We start from the raw sequence: 20,535 nt of genomic DNA, 5'->3' as shown, positions 1-20,535 counted from the left end.
TACAATATGTACACTTAATATATACTTCAAGATATTTAATCTCAAAGAAATGAAATTTGAGTAAAATGACAAATAACAAAAATAAATAAATAAAAAAAAAAATTACTGGGATAGTTAGTGAATATGCCCTCTCCCACTCAACCATCCCTTTATCCATTGCTGCAACTTGCCCTTAATGCCATACTACTACAATTTGTATAGCAGTCTTCCATGTGCAACAGTATCAAAAGTTTTCCTGAAATTCAAGTATATGATATAAAAATTATTTTTTGCATCCAGTTCCTTTGTGACCACATCATAGTATCCAATAAAATTGGTCAGACAAGACTTCCCCTTAACAAACCCATGCTGTGTCTGAACTATTACTGCATTCTTGTTTAGGTGATCCTGCATCACTTCTTTAACCAGTGACTCCATTATTTTCCCTAGAGCAGAAGTTAAACTAACAGGTCTAGGGGCTAACATCTGGTGAGTATGGGCTTGGCACATCCAGGGTCCTCAGCTGGATATCATCATTCTTCTCTTTCTTGGTGATTTCCTTCTACTTTTTCTCTCTCTCTCTCTCTCTCTCTCTCTCTCTCTCTCTCACACACACACAAGGTAACTCAGAATTTTTTTTTTTTTTTTGGGTGGTGCAGCATAAGCCTTAGGCTTCCTTGCACCATATGGCTAATAATAATAATAATAATTTGCGTCATCATTTGAACCCCCTTTGTGAATTGGGGATACATTTTCACATCTCCAGTCGATGGGGACCTCCCCTGAATCTAAGGACGCTCTCATAATTATGGCTAAAAGTTTGCCATTATAAGATAATCTGATTTGCTGGCCCACTTTATCTCTCTGTAGAGTAGTTTGTTATACTCATCGGAGTCATTAGGCCTATAACACACTCCTACTCTTAATTTTGCTTTCCCAGTGCTTATGTCACACCAAAATGACTGAACACTGCACTGTCCACCCATGTGAATAGTGCAGTGAGTCAGTGAATATACATACTTTTATAATTAATATATACTTCAATACATTTATTCTCAAAAAAATAAAACAAGTAAAATTCAAATAATAGAAATAAATAAAAAATGCTTTTTACCCAGATTAGTGGGGTCGTTTGTCCATATTTTGTTTAAATAAAAGTGCTTCGTGAAAACAAGCACACACCTCCAAACCAAAAAAAAAAAAAAAAAAAAATTATTTTAGTTTTATATACAATATGTACACTTAATATATACTTCAAGATATTTAATCTCAAAGAAATGAAATTTGAGTAAAATGACAAATAACAAAAATAAATAAATAAAATAAAATAAATTAATGGGTTAGTTTGTCCATATTTCATTAAAAAAGTGCTTCATAAAAAGAACAAGCACCCCCCCCCCCCGCAAAGAACCGTGCCCCAGAAAGGGACACACAACACACTTTGGTAACCACTGTTCTAGAGTTACTCTTGCACATATGCAGTACTTTGCATTTCTCAATGTTAAACTTCAATTGCCACTTCACAGTCAATTTGCCTAAATTTTGTAGATTGATCTTGCATTTGAATACCCTGATTACTGTCATTTACCCTCCTGCCTATGTAAGAAATCTGTGTATCATCTGAAAACCTGGTCATTAAGATGCCTGGGGCCTTCGTTAATAACATTAATTCAGGAAGAATAGTGCATTTGATACTATTTTCTCCCAAGAACACAACCCTTTATCCATAGCAATAACTTGTTCCTAATGCTAAACTGTTCCAATTAGTATCCAAATCAGGTTGGCCTTGTCTGACGGCCAAATCAGTTAAAATACGGATTTTAACAAATCCGTATTACGATTTCCATACAACCGCATTAATTCTTTAAAAACTGACTCCATTATTTTCCCTGAAACAGAAGTCACACTTACAGCTCTGTAATTACTCACCCCACCATTTGATTTCCCTCTGTGAATTCAGATACATTTGCACATCTCCAGTCCATAGAAACCTCACCTGAATCCAAGGATGCATTCACAATTAAGGCTAAAGATTTGCTTAAAGGCTATACTAGACGAGCACTTGAAGCGTGAGCATAAGATGGCATCATGAATGCCTCCAAAACGGCAAACTACATGTATTGCTCCTAACGTCAGATCATTTCAAACTAGACAGGGCACTTTAACATTTCATGGATATCACCAGCAACTCACTTTTCTATTACCAGTTTCAAGATGGATGTTGTTCAAGTCGGATGTATCGCATATTTATGTAGTGTTGACTGCGAGTAGAAAGATAAAATGAGGATGGTGGATTCATCCAGCAAATTCAAATAGGTTTTAAAAAAAAAAAAAAAAAAAAAAAAGTTTTATATTATGTTTGAAACATACAGGAAGTCTCACGAAAAATTTTTATTTTTATTTTACAAAATGTCGATATGGATTTCTGATTAACTTCTAGTGTTAATTAGTGAAAAAAATACAAAATTTGATACTGTGATGCAGAAATCAATACCGATGTTTGCATCTATGCTTTATGTGCTGTACCGACAGGCCAACTCCCACTAATTGAAATATTTCTGAAATGTTGCTTTCTTTGTTTGTAAAATTAATTTTATTTCTACCTGCTATTCTTATTTGGAGATTAAGGTATTTGTAAGACTCCTGGTGTCTTACAGAATTATTTTCAGTAACATAAAGGGTAACTTCCTGTTTTATTTTACCACACTGGATTGATTGATTGATTTGGTAGTTGTTGGCGCATCGGCTTCTGTGGCCATATTGGACCTCCCAAGGTTTTTTGCAGTACTTTGATCCAAGCCCGAGGCGGGAATCGAACCCGCGACCTTTGGGTTGCCGGGCAGGTACTTTACCCACTCGGCTAGCCCGGTCGGCCTACCATACTGGACTTCTCAGAATAAAACACCTATGTTCCTGTCTTTCCACCACTCAACATTATTTCCAGATGGAATATTGACGATTACTTTCCATCCTTTTGAAGCAGAAAACATTCTCCACTACCCACATTGTAATGGAGTACTTTTAGTGCAATAAAGGACTGTTTGATTTTACGAATGTTCATGAAAATACAAGTTTTCTAAGTTTGTAACACAGCTATCAATAGAAATATTTTCTTGAAATTTTGTTAAAAGATCAAATATACATCCAGAAAAGGTGCTGTACCGGTACTGATCCTTAAAGACAATTACAATAAAGCAAACTTTTTTTTTTTAAATCAAATGTGCACTGCAGTGTTATCAGTTTTACACCACTTTTTCCCATTTCCAGTGTGGCTTCAAATAGATGAATTTCCTCGATTTTATTTTAGTAGATGCAATACACATTGAAGAAAGGAAGTACTACCTTTTCATTTTTCAAAAACAATCCATTGCAATTCTTTCAGTCATGTTTTTTTATGCCAAGAAACAGTTGCATGCATTATTTTTTTATTATTATATATATTTATTTCCTGTATCACGCTGGCAACGACTCTGTACTTTGCGGCTTACTGCGTGCTTTCACAATACTTTTCAAAAAAGAAAGACACCGAAGTTATGTTTGAAATGAAAGGTTTTCAAAATTTGTTTTGGAAGAAGAGTAGTAGTAGTAGTAGTAGTAGTAGCAGTGGCATTTTTTAGTAGTAGTAGTAGCAGTGGCATTTGATGCAAGAAATGCAAGTGTATGAGCTTATGCTGCGTCAGCCAAAAAAAAAAAAAAAACGCACCATTCCCTCCAAATGCCTGTCCAGTTCCTCCTTAAATTAATTCAACCTATCAACTTCCACAACGACAGATGGAAGTTTGTTCCAGCAATTAACCACCCGCTGGCTAAAGGCAAATTTCCGCACATCTAATCTACATCTGTCTTTTCTTAATTTGAATTTGTGACCCCTTATGTTCGTAATCTGAACAAGTGGAAGGATCCCATCAGAATTCAGCGTGCTCAACCCATTCAAGGCCTTATATACCTCAATCAGATCACCGCGCAGGTGCCTAGTCTCCAGCCACTGCAATTTGCAGAACTTAAGCCTCTCTTGGTAAGAGGATCCCTTCATTCCCCTCACCAATCTTGTTGCCCTTCTCTGTACACACTCAAGTAAATCTACATCCTTCCTAAAATGAGGCCTCCAGACCTGTACGCAGTACTCAAGGCGTGGCCTGACCATTGCCTTATACAGAGGGATAATCACCTCCTTTTCCCTGCTAGCAAAATTCCTATATATCATTGACAAAACCCCATGACCTGCCCTGGCAGCCTGTCTGCATTGCTCAGAAAACTTCATATCTGACTGCACAATTACTCCCAGGTCTTTTTCATTTTCTACCACCTTAAGTGTAGTACCACACAGTTGGTACTTTTCTCTGGGGTTACTTCTACCCATATGCAGTACTTTGCATCTGTCAAGGTTAAACTTCAGTTGCCACTTCTTAGCCCATCTGCCCAAATTATCTAGATCCTGTTGCAGTAGCACACTGCCATTACTGTCATTTTTTATTTGACAGTCATCTCATAATCTGCCTTAGCTTGCTTAATCCCTTTTGTGATTTGATTGCAGACTAATTTATATCTATTGTGCATTTCTTGCTCCACTGATCATTTATATGTATCCCATGTATTTTATTTCTCTGCCACTAATCTCATCAGTTCACCTGAAATCCATTTAGGTCTAAGCCTTGAACAGTGTCCCTCAGTTTATATAAAAATTAGCGATGGCCACATGGTGCAAGGAAGCCTATGGCTTATGCTGCACCAGCCAAAAATAAATAAATAATAAAATAAAATAACAAAAAATACATAAAATAATAAAAACAAAAACAAATTAATAATAATAAGAAGAAAATTAAAATAATAATAAAAATTAATAAGAGAAAAGGAAATGGACAACCTATGCATTTCCCCCCTCCCTTAGGTAATTATTCAGCTGACCTTTGAATTTCCAGACTGTCAGCCTCTACCACCCATGTAGGTTATTCCAGTAATTTATAACTTGCTGACTAAAATAAAACTTCCTGCAATCCAGTCTAAACAACTCCCCCCCCCCCCTGCATAACTTGAAATTATGGCATTTCGTTCTAGAATCATTTATAACCGTGAAAATTTCGTCCTTATTCCTTTTGCTTCTCAGAGCCTTAAACACCTCAATCAAGTCCTCCAAGGTGCCTAGTTTCCAAGCTCTGCAACACACATATTCAAAGTATTTCTTCATATGGATGCCCTTTTTCCGATCTCACCAAGCGAGTTACCCGTCTTTGAACCCTTTGAAAGACGGGTAACTCCATACTTGAACACAGTATGGAGTTACCTGTATGGAGACTGCACCCTTTCAAAGACAGGTGCAGTCTCCATACTTGAACACAGTATTCCAAGTGTGGTTAAAAAAAAAAGGGGGGGGGGGGCAGACTGCAGCCATTATCAACCCATTGCAGGATGGAAGCCGCCTCAACAATTCATGCTTAGGGAAATGGACCATAATCTGCCATGCTGGTCCAGTGCAGGTTGGCAGATCGACCGTATTTAGCAGTCTGTTTACTCAGAGCATGTGCTACTGCACTTCGGCTCCTGACCACTCGGCTGTGGAGGCCGTTTGGTCTAACAATAGCCTTATATAATGGGATTATGACATCCTTATCATTACTGGAGATTGTTTGATAAATCATCACTAGGACACGATGGGCCCTCGTCGCAACCAGTCTACAATGCTCGGAGAACTTCATATCTGACAGTTTCACAACACCCAAGTTCTTTTCCTCCACTACTGGCATTAGTTCAACTCTGCCAAGTGTATAAGTTATTTTGGGGTTACTGTTCCCCAGGTGCAATACCTTACACTTTGCTGGTTTAAAGCATAGCTGCCATTTTTCTGACCATCTCTGAAGTCTATCTAGGTTACTCTGAAGAAGCTCTGCTTAGTGGTGATCATTAACTACTCTACCAATCTTTACATCAACTGCAAATTTAAACATCACGCCCTCTATCCTGTCATCGATGTCATTTATGAAAATCAAAAACAACAATGGTCCTAATACTTGGGGAACACCACTTCTTACATCAACCCAATCTGAGGAATAACCATTTCTCACAACCTTCTGTTGCCTGCCCTGAAGCCACCCTGCCAACCATCTAAGTTTTTTTCCTGTGATTCCAACATGTTCCAGCTCATAAAGTAACCGCTCAGGTGGGACTGAGTCAAATACTTTGCTAAAATCCAAATCCACATAATGGGGGATTTTAATTTCCCAGATATTGAATGGAATTTGTGGGTTGGTCACACACACACACACACACTAGCAAGGCTTTTGTGGATTTATTGGATGATTGTTTTCTACATCAGCATGTTCGGGAGGCAACTAGAGGGAGTAATACTCTTGATCTGATTATCAGTAGCGATTCTTCATGCATCAAGGATCTGCAGATAAAGGAACCACTAGGTGGCAGTGATCACAGTGTGCTAAAGTGCGATTTACTCAAAGAGGTAACTACCATCAGAGGTAAAGGTAAGGGTTTTTGCTTTTGTAAAGGATACTATGGTGGTCTGAGACAGTATTTAAATTCCATACGGTGGGACCAACTGATAATGGTTGGTCAGCAAATTCAAAATGGGAGGCATTCAAAAAATTAATCTTGGAAGCTACTAGGCTTTACATACCAGCTAAGAAATATTGTTCAAGATTTAGGCCTAAATGGATGTCAGATGAACTAATGAGACATGTGGCAGAGAAGAAAAATGCATGGAATACATATAAATTAATGGTGAAATTGAAGCCTATGATAAATATAAGCTGGTCTGTAACCAAGTCACAAAGGAGGTTAGGCAGATTATGAGAAATATTTGGCAAAGGATGCAAAGAAAAACAGCAAAGAGTTCTTTACCTATAGAAGGAAGTAAACTATAGAAGGAAGGGGATGAATCGTATTGGTCCACTAGATATCGATGGTTCAACTGTTGATGATCCTGCTAAAGTGGTTAAACTAAATGAGTAATTTGTATCTACATTCACACATGAGGAGTTATTCCTCATGAGAGGAATGCCAGAGGTGAACTAAACTCTGGCAGTAAGCTAGATGATTTTGTAATAACTGAGAGGAAAGTGGAGGAGAAATTGTTGAAGATAAACATAAGAAAGGCACCTGGGGGCGGATGGGATCTATCCAGTTATATTAAAGGAGGCAGCAAAGGAAGTAAACTAACCCTTAGCAATAATTATGAAAGCTTCCTTGGGCTCAGGGGAGGTACCCATGGACTGGAGATGTGCAAATGTGACTCCAATTCACAAAGGAGGATCAAAGGCTGACACAAGTAATTATAGACCTGTGAGCTTAACTTCTGTTCCAGGAAAATTAATGGAGGCACTGATTAAAGAAACACTGCAGGATCATTTAGACAAGACTTCAGTTATAGCTCAGACACAGCATGGTTTTGTTAAGGGGAAGTCTTGCCTGACCAACTTGATTGGATACTATGATGCAGTCACAAAAGAACTGGATGCAGGGAATAGCTTTGATATTATATACTTGGATCTTAGAAAGGCTTTTGACTGTTGCACATGGAAGACTGCTACACAAATTGGAGCAGTGTGACATTGGAGGCAAATTGCTGCTATGGATAAAGGGGTGGTTGAGGGGGAGAAGACAGAGAGTGGTAATCAATGGACACTGCTCATCGTGGACTAATGTTATTAGTGGAGTCCCTCAGGGCTCAGTGTTGGGTCCATTATTGTTTTCTGTATTTATAAATGATATTGATGATGGTATATCAAGCTTAATGTCCAAGTTTGCACACGATACAAAGGTTGGCAGGGTTGTCAAGGACACTACTGACACTATGCTGCTGCTGCAACAGGATCTGGAAAGGTTGAGGGCTGAGAGGTGGCAAATGAAGTTTAACATTGACAAATGTAAAGTACTACACATGGGAAACAGCAACCCCAGAGCAACGTATCAACTCTGTGGTACTACACTGACAGTGGTAGAGAATGAAAGGGACTTGGGGTGGTTGTGCAGGCAGATATGAAGTTCTCTGAGCAGTGCAGACGGGCGGCAAGAGTAGCTCATGGAGTATTGTCAATGATATACAGGAATTTTTCCAGCAGGGATAAGGAGGTGATTATTCCATTGTATAAGGCAATGGTCAGGCCACACCTAGAGTACTGTATACAGGTCTGGAGGCCTCATTTCAAGAAGGATGTAGAGCTGTTGGAACGAGTACAGAGAAGGGCAACAAGATTAGTGAATGGAACAAAGGGGTGCTCTTACGAAGAAAGGCTTAAGTTTTGCAAATTACAGTGTCTGGAGACTAGGCACCAGTGAGGTGATCTGATAGAGGTGTACAAAGCCTTGAATGGTTTAAGCATGCTCAATGCTGATGGGATTCTTCCTCTAGCTCAGAAAAATCACCTGAGAGGGCATAAATTCAAATTGAGGAAAGACAGATGTAGGATAGACGTGCGGAAATTTGCCTTTAGCCAGCAGGTGGTTGGTTGGTGGAACAGACTTCCATCCCTTGTGGTGGAGGTTGATAGCCTAAATAAGTTTAAGGTTCAGCTGGACAGGTCTTTTGAACGAACAGAGGGGTGAAGTGGAAGTGGTTTTTTTTTTTGGAGTTTAACATTGAAGTTAACTGATGCTGCATAAGCTTGCTTTCTTGCATCAAATGCCTCTACTAATGCTAATGCATTAGAGGCGAACTGATGCCATGGATAAAGGGATGGTTGAGTGGGAGAAGACAGAGATTGGTAATCAATGGACACTGCTCTTCATGGACTAATGTTATTAGTGCAGTCCCTCAGGGTTCAGTGTTGGGTCCATTGTTGTTTTCTGTATTTACAAATGATATTGATGATGGTATATCAGGCTTAATGTACAAGTTTGCAGATGATATGAAGGTTGGTAGGGTTGTTAATGGCACTAATGACAGTACGCTGCTGCAACACGATCTAGAAAAGTTGAGCAGATGGGCTGAGAGGTGGCAAATGAAGTTTAACATTGAAAAATGTATAGTACTACACATGGGAACCAGTAACCCCAGAGCAATGTATCAACTCTATGGTACTACACTGACAGTGGTAGAGAATTAAAAGGACCTGGGGGTAATTGTGAAAGCAGATATGAAGTTTTCTGAGCAGTGCAGATGGTCTGCAAGAGTAGCTCATGCTGTCTTGTCAATGATATACAGGAACTTTTCTAGAAGGGATAAGCAGGTGATTATTACTCCCTTGTATAAGGTAATGGTCAGACACACCTTGAGTACTATATACAGATCTGGAGGCCTCATTTTAAGAAAGATGTAGAGCTGTTGGAACAAGTACAGAGAAGGGCAACATGATTAGTGAATGGAACAAAGGTTGCCCTTATAAAGAGAGGCTTAAGTTTTGCAGATTACAGTGTTTGGAGACTAGGCACCTGCGAAGTGATCTGATTGAGGCATATAAAGCCTTGAATGGTTTGAGCATGCTCAATGCTGATGGGATTCTTCCTCTTGCTCAGAATAATCACCTGAGAGGGCATAAATTCAAATTGAGGAAAGACAGTTGTGGGAATGTGTGGAAGTTTGCCTTTAGCCAGCGGGTAGTTGATTGGTGGAACAGACTTACATCTTTTGTTGTGGAAGTTGATAGCCTAAATAAATTTAAGGCTGAGCTGGAGAGGTATTTGGAACAATCGGAGCATTTTTTTTTTTTTTTTTTGGGTGATGCTGTATAAGCTTGCTTTCTTGCATCGCATGCCTCTACTAATGCTAAACAACATTAAAATTATTCCCTAAGTCGAGCTCTTGAGTGACCCTGTCAAAATCGCTAACCAGATTAGTTAAACATGATTTTTCCTTTACAAAACCATGCTGAGTACCCTTCAGAATTCCATTTCTATCTAAGTGATCCTGAATTCCACCCTTGATCATAGTCTCCATGATTTTTCCCTACTACTGAAGTTAGACTAACCGGCTGGTAATTTCCCACTTCACTCTTAGAACCGCCCTTATTTATTGAAGGTACATTGGCACTTTTCCAATTCATCGGAATCACTGGCTAGTCCAGTGATGCTCTCATAATTAGCTTCAATGGTTCAATGCACTTACTTGTCGCCTCTCTTAAGATTATAGAGTAAATGCTATCAACCCCAGGAGCCTTACTAGCCTGTAGGCTAGAAAGTTTTTCATTAAATAAACGCAAAATTTCAACATCATTAATTACATTTTTTCAACTTCACTCCCAGAATTTCTCATTGACATTAAGGGTTTTTCTTTTGTAAATATCAATGCAAAGTAACATTGAAAAATATGATAGATACATTCTATTGAGTTCATCTACAACTAATATTATCCCAATTCCATTACATAAGGATCCAATCTGGTTTGTCCTTCTTCTTTGCATTTATATGTGAAGAATTCCTTACACCTTATTCCTTTACATTTATATATGTGAAGAAATCACTGATGAAGAGAGCAAAGAGGGGGGTCTCTTTGCCAGCCTAACCTTTTCAGTGGCACTATTACAGATCAATTTATAGCTGTTATAGGCTTTAGTTCTTTTTATTGCTCTGTAACTTTTCCATGCCATCTTTTTCTGCTCAAGTAATTTGGTAACTTCATTATTCATCCAACTTGGAATCCCCTCGTGGAGTATTTTTTTAATGGTATATAAACATTCAAGGCTTCTGTGATTAATGTTTTAAAGGTATACCATAATTCAATTGTATTCGCTCTTTGTGAGATATCTACCCAATTAATAGAGGCCATGTAGCTGTAGACATCATAATTTCTGTTCCTGAAATTATAACCCATTCCTTTGCCTTTAACTACTGCTACCTCTCTCTTCATCGGCCTCCGCAGAACTCTGTGATCACTTCCTACTACTGATTCCTGTACTGTCAGCCCTATTATGTCATCTGGTTCATGGGTGATGATGAGGACTAGAGTATTTTTTCCCCTAGTACTTTCCCTGACTTGTTGATACAAATAACAATCAACTAACTGATTTAAAAATTTTGTCCCCCATGTGGAGTTTCCTTCCCATTTGCTCCAATCAATTAGAGGCAAATTGAAATCACCCATAATAAGACATTAATGCTTACTTGGCCATTCCATTTGCATGTAGAGGCTCTCATCATAATCTTCATAATTATCTGGCCTGTAGATTACTCCCACTCTCATTATACCTTTGCTTCCAACTATTCTATACTAGCATGAAAACGTCTGAATCCGGGAAAGCTTTCGTCACGCTCAGGCTACTTTTGATAAGAAACACGACCCCACTGCCCCTTCTATCTTCCCTGTCCTTCCTAAATACATTATGCATACCATACTGAAACTCATCATCCCTTATCTCCTGGTGGCACTACATTTCTGTAAGCCCTATTATGTCAGCGTTACTTGTCCTAACCAGCAGTTCGAATTCACTCATTTTATTGATGACACTTCTGACATTACTGTATAAATAATTAAGACCTAGTGCTCTTATATAGCTAACTACCCTGACACACCCCTTAAAGTTATTTAAGCTCGCTTCCCTGGCATTTTCTACCCACTCATTTGAAATGCTTTTGCCCTCAGAACATCTTGCTACTATATTCTGTTGCAGTAACAAATAAATACTCTTGAGGTATGTGCAAGAGTTAATTTGACCAATACTATCAGATAAATGCATATCTATATTACCCTTGTCCACCCCCCCCAAACTAGCAGTTTCCCTGAACCTTTAAGATATCCTCAATAATACTGGCAAAAAATTTTGCACCACCTTTTATGTTTAAATGTATCCCCTCTCTACAAAACAGATTCCTTCTACCTACAAGTGCAGGCCAAGCTGATAGAAATTTCTCCCAAAAGCCTTGCAGAGTCATTCAAGTCTTGAGTTAATCTGCAAAGTTTGCAGCATACAAAGGGTACAAGGAAAGTTTTGCAATACAGCTTTGTTTATTTAATTTTTTCAAAGTAATTTCCTCCACATTCAATACACCTCTCCATCCTCCGAAACCAATCTTTAAACCAGTTCTGCCAAGTTTCACTAGGGAGTAAAGCACACTCGTTGTCCCAAGCCCGTAGAAGGTCCTCATCACTGGAAAACCGCCTCCCTTTTAGCTTCATTTTCACATGCGGGAACAGTGCAAAGTCGCAGAGAGCAAGGTCTGAACTGTAGGGAGGGTGCTCGAGAAGTTTCAGTCCTGTCGTGGTCAAATATTCGGTGCAGGCTTTGGCGCGGTGAGCTGGAGCATTATCGTGATGGAGGTACCAGGTGTCCATTCTTGACTTTGGCCGCAGGTTCTTCATAGATCCAATGACTTTAGGCAGGCATTGTTCAGTATACCACTCAGCTGTGACTGTCTTCTGCGTGTCCAAAACGACACATTCCACAATTCCACTCGATTTGAAAAATACAGCTATCATTTTCTTCTTTACAGATCGGGATTTTCTGACAATTACGGGTGTGTCGTCATCATCAAAGACCCAAACTTTGTTTTGAGGCTTGATCGGCAGATCGTAATAGTACAGCCAAGTCTCGTCACCTGTCACGATGTTGTTCACATACCGAGATTGTCCCTTATCAAACTTTTTTAACATCTCCCGGCACTAAGTCACACGTCATGTCATCTGCTCTTCAGTCAGTTGAGGCGGCACCCAGAGAGAACAAAGTTTCTTCACGTGCAAATGATCTTGCAGAATCGAACGAATTGCTGGTGCATTTAGGCCCAAAGTATCCTCTATCTGTTGGAAGGTCATTCTCCTGTTTTCGTCAAGCATTTTCCTCACAGCAGTAACGTTTTCCTCCGTAACTGACGTTCGTGGCCTTCCCGGCCTCTCAGAATCCTCCAGAGTGAAATTTCCCCTTTGGAATTCTCTATACCACCTGAATATCATTGTATGATGTGGACAATCATCATCTAGTGCAAGAGTCATTTCTTCTAAGCACTGGTCTATGGTTAAACCACGCACGAAATTATACCGCAAAACTGTCCTTATCTCATTTCGTGACCACGATGCCATCGCAAGCACTTTACACTCTCACTACTAATGAATAACTGAGCCCATCGACTTGGCGTGGCGGCTACTACGCATGTATGAACATGTCTCAACATGCAGCAACAAGCAGCTTCCTGTGATTCATTGTTGCGTCATATTGCAAAACTTTCCTAGTACCCTTTGTATAATCCCTCCTACCATTCCTGAAAGAATTTCAGACACAGACGTGACCTAACTCACGACATTTCTTCAGCATGGTCCTATATTTCTCTAACAAATCATCAGATCGTGTAAAAAGCCTATTAGCTTCTACAATTACATAATATTTTTCATTTAAATTTGCTATCAGTAACGTCACCAGTTGGCCTCACTGAAAATAATTTCAGAGCTATCTGAGACTATTGTAGTCACCTACATTAAATCAAAAGGCCTTCTCTTTGTCCTAAGCAGTCAGTAGTTATATCTTTAAGTAAATCTCACATCAGTACATGGTGATAAATGTCAATAATGGTTCTTTTATCTGCAAATTCTTAATTTGTGAAGAGTTACTGCTGATAATCAGATAGAGCAGGAGTGGGCAACTTAATTTTTGATGCAATCTACTTTTTTCCTTAAAAATGTGCACAAGGTGCCTCGATTTGTGCACCTTGTGCACAAATCGAGGGATGACTGTATATTTAAAATTTGTCGTGATCGACCAAAATTAAATCCGCAATCGACTGGTAGGTCGCAATTGACTCGTTGGCCACCCCTGAGATAGAGTATTCTTTTCTCTCACTGCGTAATGTGCTGGTCATTAAAAATATCCAAAAAACCTTGCTACTATATGAGTGATCAACCCACAAGATCTAGTCAATATCTTGAAAGTTAAAATCCCTTACACAAGACATTCAGTTTTACTGACCCACTCTAATCTGTCTGTATAGTTGTCTGTTACACTCATCACAGTCATTAGGCCTATAACACACTCCTACTCTCATTTGTTTTCTCAGTGCATTGCATACGTCACACCAAACTGACTCAACATTGCACTGGCTACCCATGTTGACTACGTTCACTACTTTAGGTCTGTACTTCTTATCTAGAGTGGAAGAAAGAACCAACAGCAGCCCAGTGGCTAGAATGCAGGTAAAGAATTTTGCATCTGAACTATCAGAACGTGCATGCTTCCAGTTATTGTGCAGGAATGCAAAACCACTTTTCCTAAAAATAACAAAAAATATTAGGTGACTCAAAATCAGAGATCAATATTTTGCAAGGGCAGTCTATAGTAAAATACAAACAAATACAAAGGGTGTTCAAAAACGATTTGCATTCACCCAGAAGTAGTTGTAACATAAGACTGAAACAAACTTTTTCAGCCTTACTGAAACAATTACAATTTTTCAACATAGTTCACAAAACAAAATGACAAATTTGCCATCTCTTAATACACTTCCACAGGGCAGTTTTTTAGAAGACTTCTGACTACCCTTCAAACCATGACTCGGCAATAGAAATAACTTCATCAGCAGCAGTAAAGTATTTTCCACAAAAAAAGGACTTCAGGGCAGGAAAGAGGAACAAATCTGAGGGTACAAGATTGGGGAATTAGAAGATGCAGCAATATTTCAAACCAACATTCAGGACACGCCTCACTGCAGCATGCAAGGAATGAGCGGAGGCATTATTGTGGAGCATGCACACACCTTTTGACAGCTTTCCCCATCTTTTTTTTTTTATAGAAGCATGTAGATTTATGAGGAGATTGGAATAATACTTTGCTGTCAGAGTACAGCCGTTTTAAAGGTAATCTGTAAGCATTAATAGAGGCATATGATGCAAGAAAGCAAGCTTATACAGCATCAGCCAAAAAAAAAACCTCCGATTTCACCCCTCCGTTCATTCCAAATACCTGTCCAGCTCAGCCTTAAATTTATTTAGGCTATCAACTTCCACAAAAAAAGAATAGAAGTCTGTTCCACCAATCAACTACCCGCTGGCTAAAGACAAACTTCCGCACATCTATCCTACAACTGTCTTTCCTCAATTTGAATTTATGCCATCTCAGCAAGAGGAAGAATCCCAACAGCACTGAGCATGCTCAAACCATTCAAGGCTTTATACACCTCAATCAGATCACTTCGCAGGTGCCTAGTCTCCAAACACTGTAATCTGCAAAACTTAAGCCTTTCTTTGTAAGAGCAACCCTTTGTTCCATTCACTAATCTTGTTGCCCTTCTCTGTACTCATTCCAGCAGCTCTACATCCTTCTTAAAATGAGGCCTCCAGACCTGTGTACAGTATTCAAGGTGTGACCTGACCACTGCCTTATACAAGGGAATAATTGCCTCCTTATCCCTGCTAGAAAAATTCCTGTATATCATTGACAAGACAGCATGAGCTACTCTTGAAGACCGTCTGCACTGCTTAGAAAACTTCATATTTGCCTACACAATTACCCCCAGGTCCTTTTCATTTTCTACCACTGTCAGTGTAGTACCACAGAGTTGATGCGTTACTCTGGGGTTACTGCTCCCCATATGTAGTACTTTACATTTGTCAATGTTAAACTTCATTTGCCACCTCTCAGCCCATCTGCTCAACTTTTCTAGATCCTGTTGCAGCAGTATACTGGCATTAGTGTCATTAACAACCCTGCAACCTTCGTATCGTCATGCTGATCTTGCTTCATTACACCATGCTGATCCCAAAAAACTGACAGTATCACCTTGCCAGCACTTGTTTGCTCCTTTGCCCTATTTTTGGGGTGTAGTGATCCTGCATACTTCCGTTGTTTTGACATTTGTTTAATTTCAGGATCACAGTGATGGATCCACGTTTTATCCATGGTGACTAGCCATGAAAAAAAAATCTCCTTGCTCTTCCTGGCATATCGACATTTCATGTGCACATTGTGCCCTGTGTTTCTTCTGGTAAGAGGTCAGAAGTCTAGGAACCCATCTAGCAAACACTTTACTCATATGCAACTGTTGACAAATGATGCTCTCCACAGAGCCCTACACTAATTTGGAACTATGCAGCTAGTTCTCTGATGCTAATATGGTGATCTTCCAGAATTAATGCCTCAATTTTTGAAACCCTTCTGTTACAGCAGTTGCTCGGCATCCTGGTATTTCTTCATCATGCACTGAGGAGGTTCTTCCATATTTGAATTTTTTATACCAATTTGTAACTACACTGTAAACTGGGCAGTCTTCTCCATAAGCAGTGATCATTTCTTCATTGATTGTTTTGGGCATTTTCCCTTGCAGAAAAAAGAACCGAATCACTGATCTGTATTCCACTTCATTCAATGTGACACTTCACTCAGTGCTGCAATGAAAAAAAAAAAAAACCGAATTGTCAGATCAAAACCGAAATGTGTGATTGCCTATAGAGATTTCAAGGTATCAAACAAAAAAAAATTCTTTCAGTCACAACTGGGTGAATACAAATCTTTTTTAATTCACCCCCCCCAGTAAGTATACAGTCATTTTAGGACTTTGCAGTGTTAACAACCTACATGGTTTGAAACTGCCATGAAACTATTTCCACTCAAATGGCTGCAAAATGCAATATAAAAGTAATTATGGAGCCTTCAAACATCCAGGAAATACATGTGACCAAATGTTATTTTCCTACAATGCCAACAAGTAACACTGAACTGCACCTAGAATTGAGTTCACTGTGAATGCATATATACTCGACTGACCAAAAATCCATATTATGCACATTTAAGCACCTCTTGCAGGTACCAGCAAACTATTTAGTACACAATACATTAACCATATATCCAGATGATCAGCATAATGGCACTGTATCTACCAATGAATCCTGTACAAATGATTTTGTGTGCACATGACATGCAGTGTGTGTGTGTGTGTGTGTGTGTGTCAAATGAAACTGATTAAGCCCCCACTCTCCTGGCCTCTGATATGTGCTAGTGGAACCATCAATGGACAAAGCACTCAGTACAGCTGATCCTAATTCTACATTCCATCTGAACTGGTTGAAGTTTCTCATACATAATAATCTAGTTCACATGATCTTACTCATATGCTGACCAACATCAGTTTTCTCCACGAGCTTTTATAGGTTTTAGACTGATAACATGAGTACTAGTTTGTTAAAACGCACCATCATAAACATAATGCATAACAAACCATATGAAATTGTGCACTATGACCAATAATTAATTTTCAAAAAAAAAAACGGCAAAGGGAACAAATTCAAATTGGAAAAGGAAGACTAGAGGACAGATGGATGGGAGTTTGCTTTCAGCTAGAGTAACTAATTAGTAGAATAAATTTTTGCCTCTTATTGTGGAAGTGGGTAGTCTGAATAAATTTAAAGAAGAATTAGACAACTTATTAGAAGAGATGGGCAAACTTTTTTTTTAGGTGTATTAGCATATATGCACCAATTGTCTTCACCGTGTTTATCAGCATGTAATAACTCAACTCCTCACGGATGGATTTTCATAAAATTTTACATTTGGGCCTTTTAAAATGATTTGTATAGCCTCCAAAATTTCATTAAAATCAGACCAACATAAATCTAGAAATTATCATTATTATCCCCCACCCCTCCATTTTCATGTAATAACTCAATTCAGTGGATGAATGGTTTTTAATAATTTACATTTAGGCATTTTGAAAGGATTCATATAGCCATTCCAAATTTCACTAAAATCAGACCAATAGAAATCCAAGAATTATTAACTCTTTGTCTGTCCATCCATCCACACATAACTCAACTCCAAGTAAATGGACTTCTGCAAAACTTTGTATTTCACTCTGTTATATAACAATTTGTCAAGCCTTCCAAATTTTATTAAAATTGGACAAATAGAAATCCAGCAACTGTTATTTCATTTTTGATCCATTCCATATATAACGACTCTCGGTGGATGGATTTTTATGAAATTTTATATTTTGCTCTTTTAGAACAATTTGTAGTGAATTCCTTCACAAATTCATTAAAATCTGGCCAACAAAAATCTCCCCCCCCCTCCACATACCTATCACACAGGTTATCCATATAGTGTATATTGTAGCTGAAGCACTAGAAATGTTCTAGGTTTACACTCGTAAAAGTCATTACTTTTTTTTTGCTCGTGTTTTATATATATAAAAATCATGAATTATTACTATTTGCTAATGCACCTAAAATGTAACAACATTGCATACATTAACTAACTTCCTTTCCTTTATGGTTGATGCTGTACAAGCTTCCTTGCATCATTTAGTCAGTGCTAATACTTAATGGTTTGTAAATTAATTTAAAGCAATCTATCAAACTTTAAGCATTAGGTCAAATTACATAACAATCCATGTGATGATACATTAATTAATTTGTTTACTCATGTTACACAAGTAATTTTGATATGCTGTAGCAAATTATATGGATTTTGCTGATGTAATTTACTGATTAAATAATACATTCCAAGTATTCACGGAGAAACCAATCACATTAGAAGATTCAGACATCACTTACACTCCACCAACTGATATATATCTGTTGCATATAGTTAGTTCTACACTTTTGTTACCCAAGTCAGGATTCAAATGCTCCCATTCTCCTGTGTGGAATAGTCTGAACTTTTACACTGGTTAGAGGAGGTCTGAACACATAAACATCAAGTTATTTAGGTAAGTAAGCTGACCTTTCATATAGGTGAAATTAAAATAAGTTTATATACAGGAGTTGGTTGCTTAGGAACTCTAACCTTTTATGTATGTAAGGTTAGGTTAATTTTTCTTACAGGCCTACATGGAATATACAAAAGCAAATATATCAATCAAAAAAAAAGTTAATCTAATGAAAGCAATTTTAATGGTATTTACAAAAATACCAATGCTTAATCAAATTGGATTTCTCTAGAATGTGCATCCAAAAATGATATTAACTGTCACTCATCCGAGAATGTCAAAAAAAAAAACAAAAGTGACAAATGTGAAAGACATACCACAATGAAAAAAATATTTTTATTGCAACTGCAACATAGCACCAACAGGCCTCTTTCTTGAATAATAATAAGATTCTTTATTAATATAAATTATATACAATAGTGATTCCTTACACAGAAAGCCAGAGGAATCTTACAATATGTTGTTTATACATTTTTTTAATAGAAAAACTAAAAATAATAATTAATAAATAAAAAACAAAGTGTTATGCTGATTCAGCCTGATGAGTGAATGTTGTATATTGTACACAATTCGGTATACTTCTTAAAAAAGAAAACTATATCTATAAAGCAATTTTAAATAAAGACTGTTTGTTCTTCATATTTAAGATTATTACTATATTAAAATTCATATTCATGAATTTAAATTTCTTCATATTTAGATTTTCATACTTCAATTTTTTAATATAAAAAATTTGTGAAATAGTCATGCCAAAAAACATTATGTAAATGGACATTGGCATATTACATAGCCCAAACCAACAAAAGGAGAATTTTTTTTTTTGCTAACATACTTTTTATTATTAACAGCCATATGGTGCAAGGAAGCCTGAGGCTTATGTTGCACCAGCCAAAAAAAATTTTCAAATTACCCTGAGAGAGAGAGAGAGAGAGAGAGAGAGAGAGAGAGAGAAGTAGAAAGGAGCCACCAATAAAAAGAAGAATGATGATATATCCAGCTCAGGTCCCTGGGTGTGTCAAGCCCATACCCACCAGATGTGAGCCCCTGGGGTTTTCAAAGTTTAACAGAAATAATAATGCAGTTCAAAAATCAAAACAAAACTAAAAATGCTAAAATTCATGAGGCCATCACTTTAATAGTAGGGGGGGGGGGAATTCTTTCAATGTTTTACCCATTTGCTAAATTATGCTCTTTTCTTTTCTTTTTTTTTTTTTTTTTCAACACACCACATAACATTCAGTGATTGACAACAGTTGTTAATCAACATCAAAAGTATCAAACTAAGTAGGAGCTGCATGTAGTTTAAATGGCAATGAAGTAGCATTAGCATTAGTAGAGGCATATGATGCAAGAAAGCAAGCTTATTCAGCATCAGCCAAAAAAAAAAAAAAAAAAAAAAAACCACTACTCCCATTTCACCACCATTTCAAGTGGATACAAATAACACCCAAATGGGAAACTTTCCTGCAATAACAACTGGAAACCTTCTCGTAAAGTTGCAAGTCACAGATAGATAAACGGAACAGCTTTAAAAATAAGGAAAGTAAGTCAGACTGAATCCAACTGACTATAATAGAACATATGTAAGCAATAGCTTATTATTACTAAAATTTAAAAAATAAAATTAAAAAATATCCTTCTTTTACGAAAGAAGACTTCATTTCATAAAATAAAGACTTCAAATGTTAGCAAATGTTCCTTATTTGGACGTTTTCTGAAAGTTTAATATTTCTTGAAAGTATCTAACTCAAACATTTCACAACAGTTAAATATAGTAAAATAATCGGAAATACTCACAAATGTATTATCAATATTTGGTAATAGAGTATTGCACTTGAAATCTTTGTATTTATGTTCGGTGCACTATGACAAGTATACACATCCCCAGCAACAGGTGCTGACATGAACACTTACGACCCGATGCAATTTAAACAGTAACTGAATCACAATTAACCGAGCATAATTAAATAGATTAATAAATAATATAATAAG

General features: G+C 37.6%; 1 protein-coding gene across 5 annotated transcripts in view; it reads right to left on the bottom strand.

Moving 5' to 3' along the window:
• Rel (nuclear factor NF-kappa-B family member relish) overlaps positions 1-20,535 on the bottom strand; it is a 462,299-nt gene that overhangs the window by 359,268 nt on the left and 82,496 nt on the right. The window contains exon 1 of one of the 5 annotated variants that reach the window (XM_090380551.1): positions 20,341-20,518. The exons of the other annotated variants lie outside the window; for them this stretch is intronic. The gene's annotated coding sequence lies outside the window, so the exon portion shown is untranslated. Of the gene's footprint in view, positions 1-20,340; positions 20,519-20,535 lie in introns of those variants that run through there. 5 annotated transcript variants of the gene reach the window in all.

This window comes from Mastigoproctus giganteus, chromosome 8, assembly GCF_048544385.1.
Source record: "Mastigoproctus giganteus isolate SK-2022 chromosome 8, ASM4854438v1, whole genome shotgun sequence".
NCBI classification, from domain to species: domain Eukaryota; kingdom Metazoa; phylum Arthropoda; class Arachnida; order Uropygi; family Thelyphonidae; genus Mastigoproctus; species Mastigoproctus giganteus.
The sequence above is the reverse complement of the archived record's forward strand: the minus strand, read 5'-3'. Positions and strand labels throughout refer to the sequence as shown.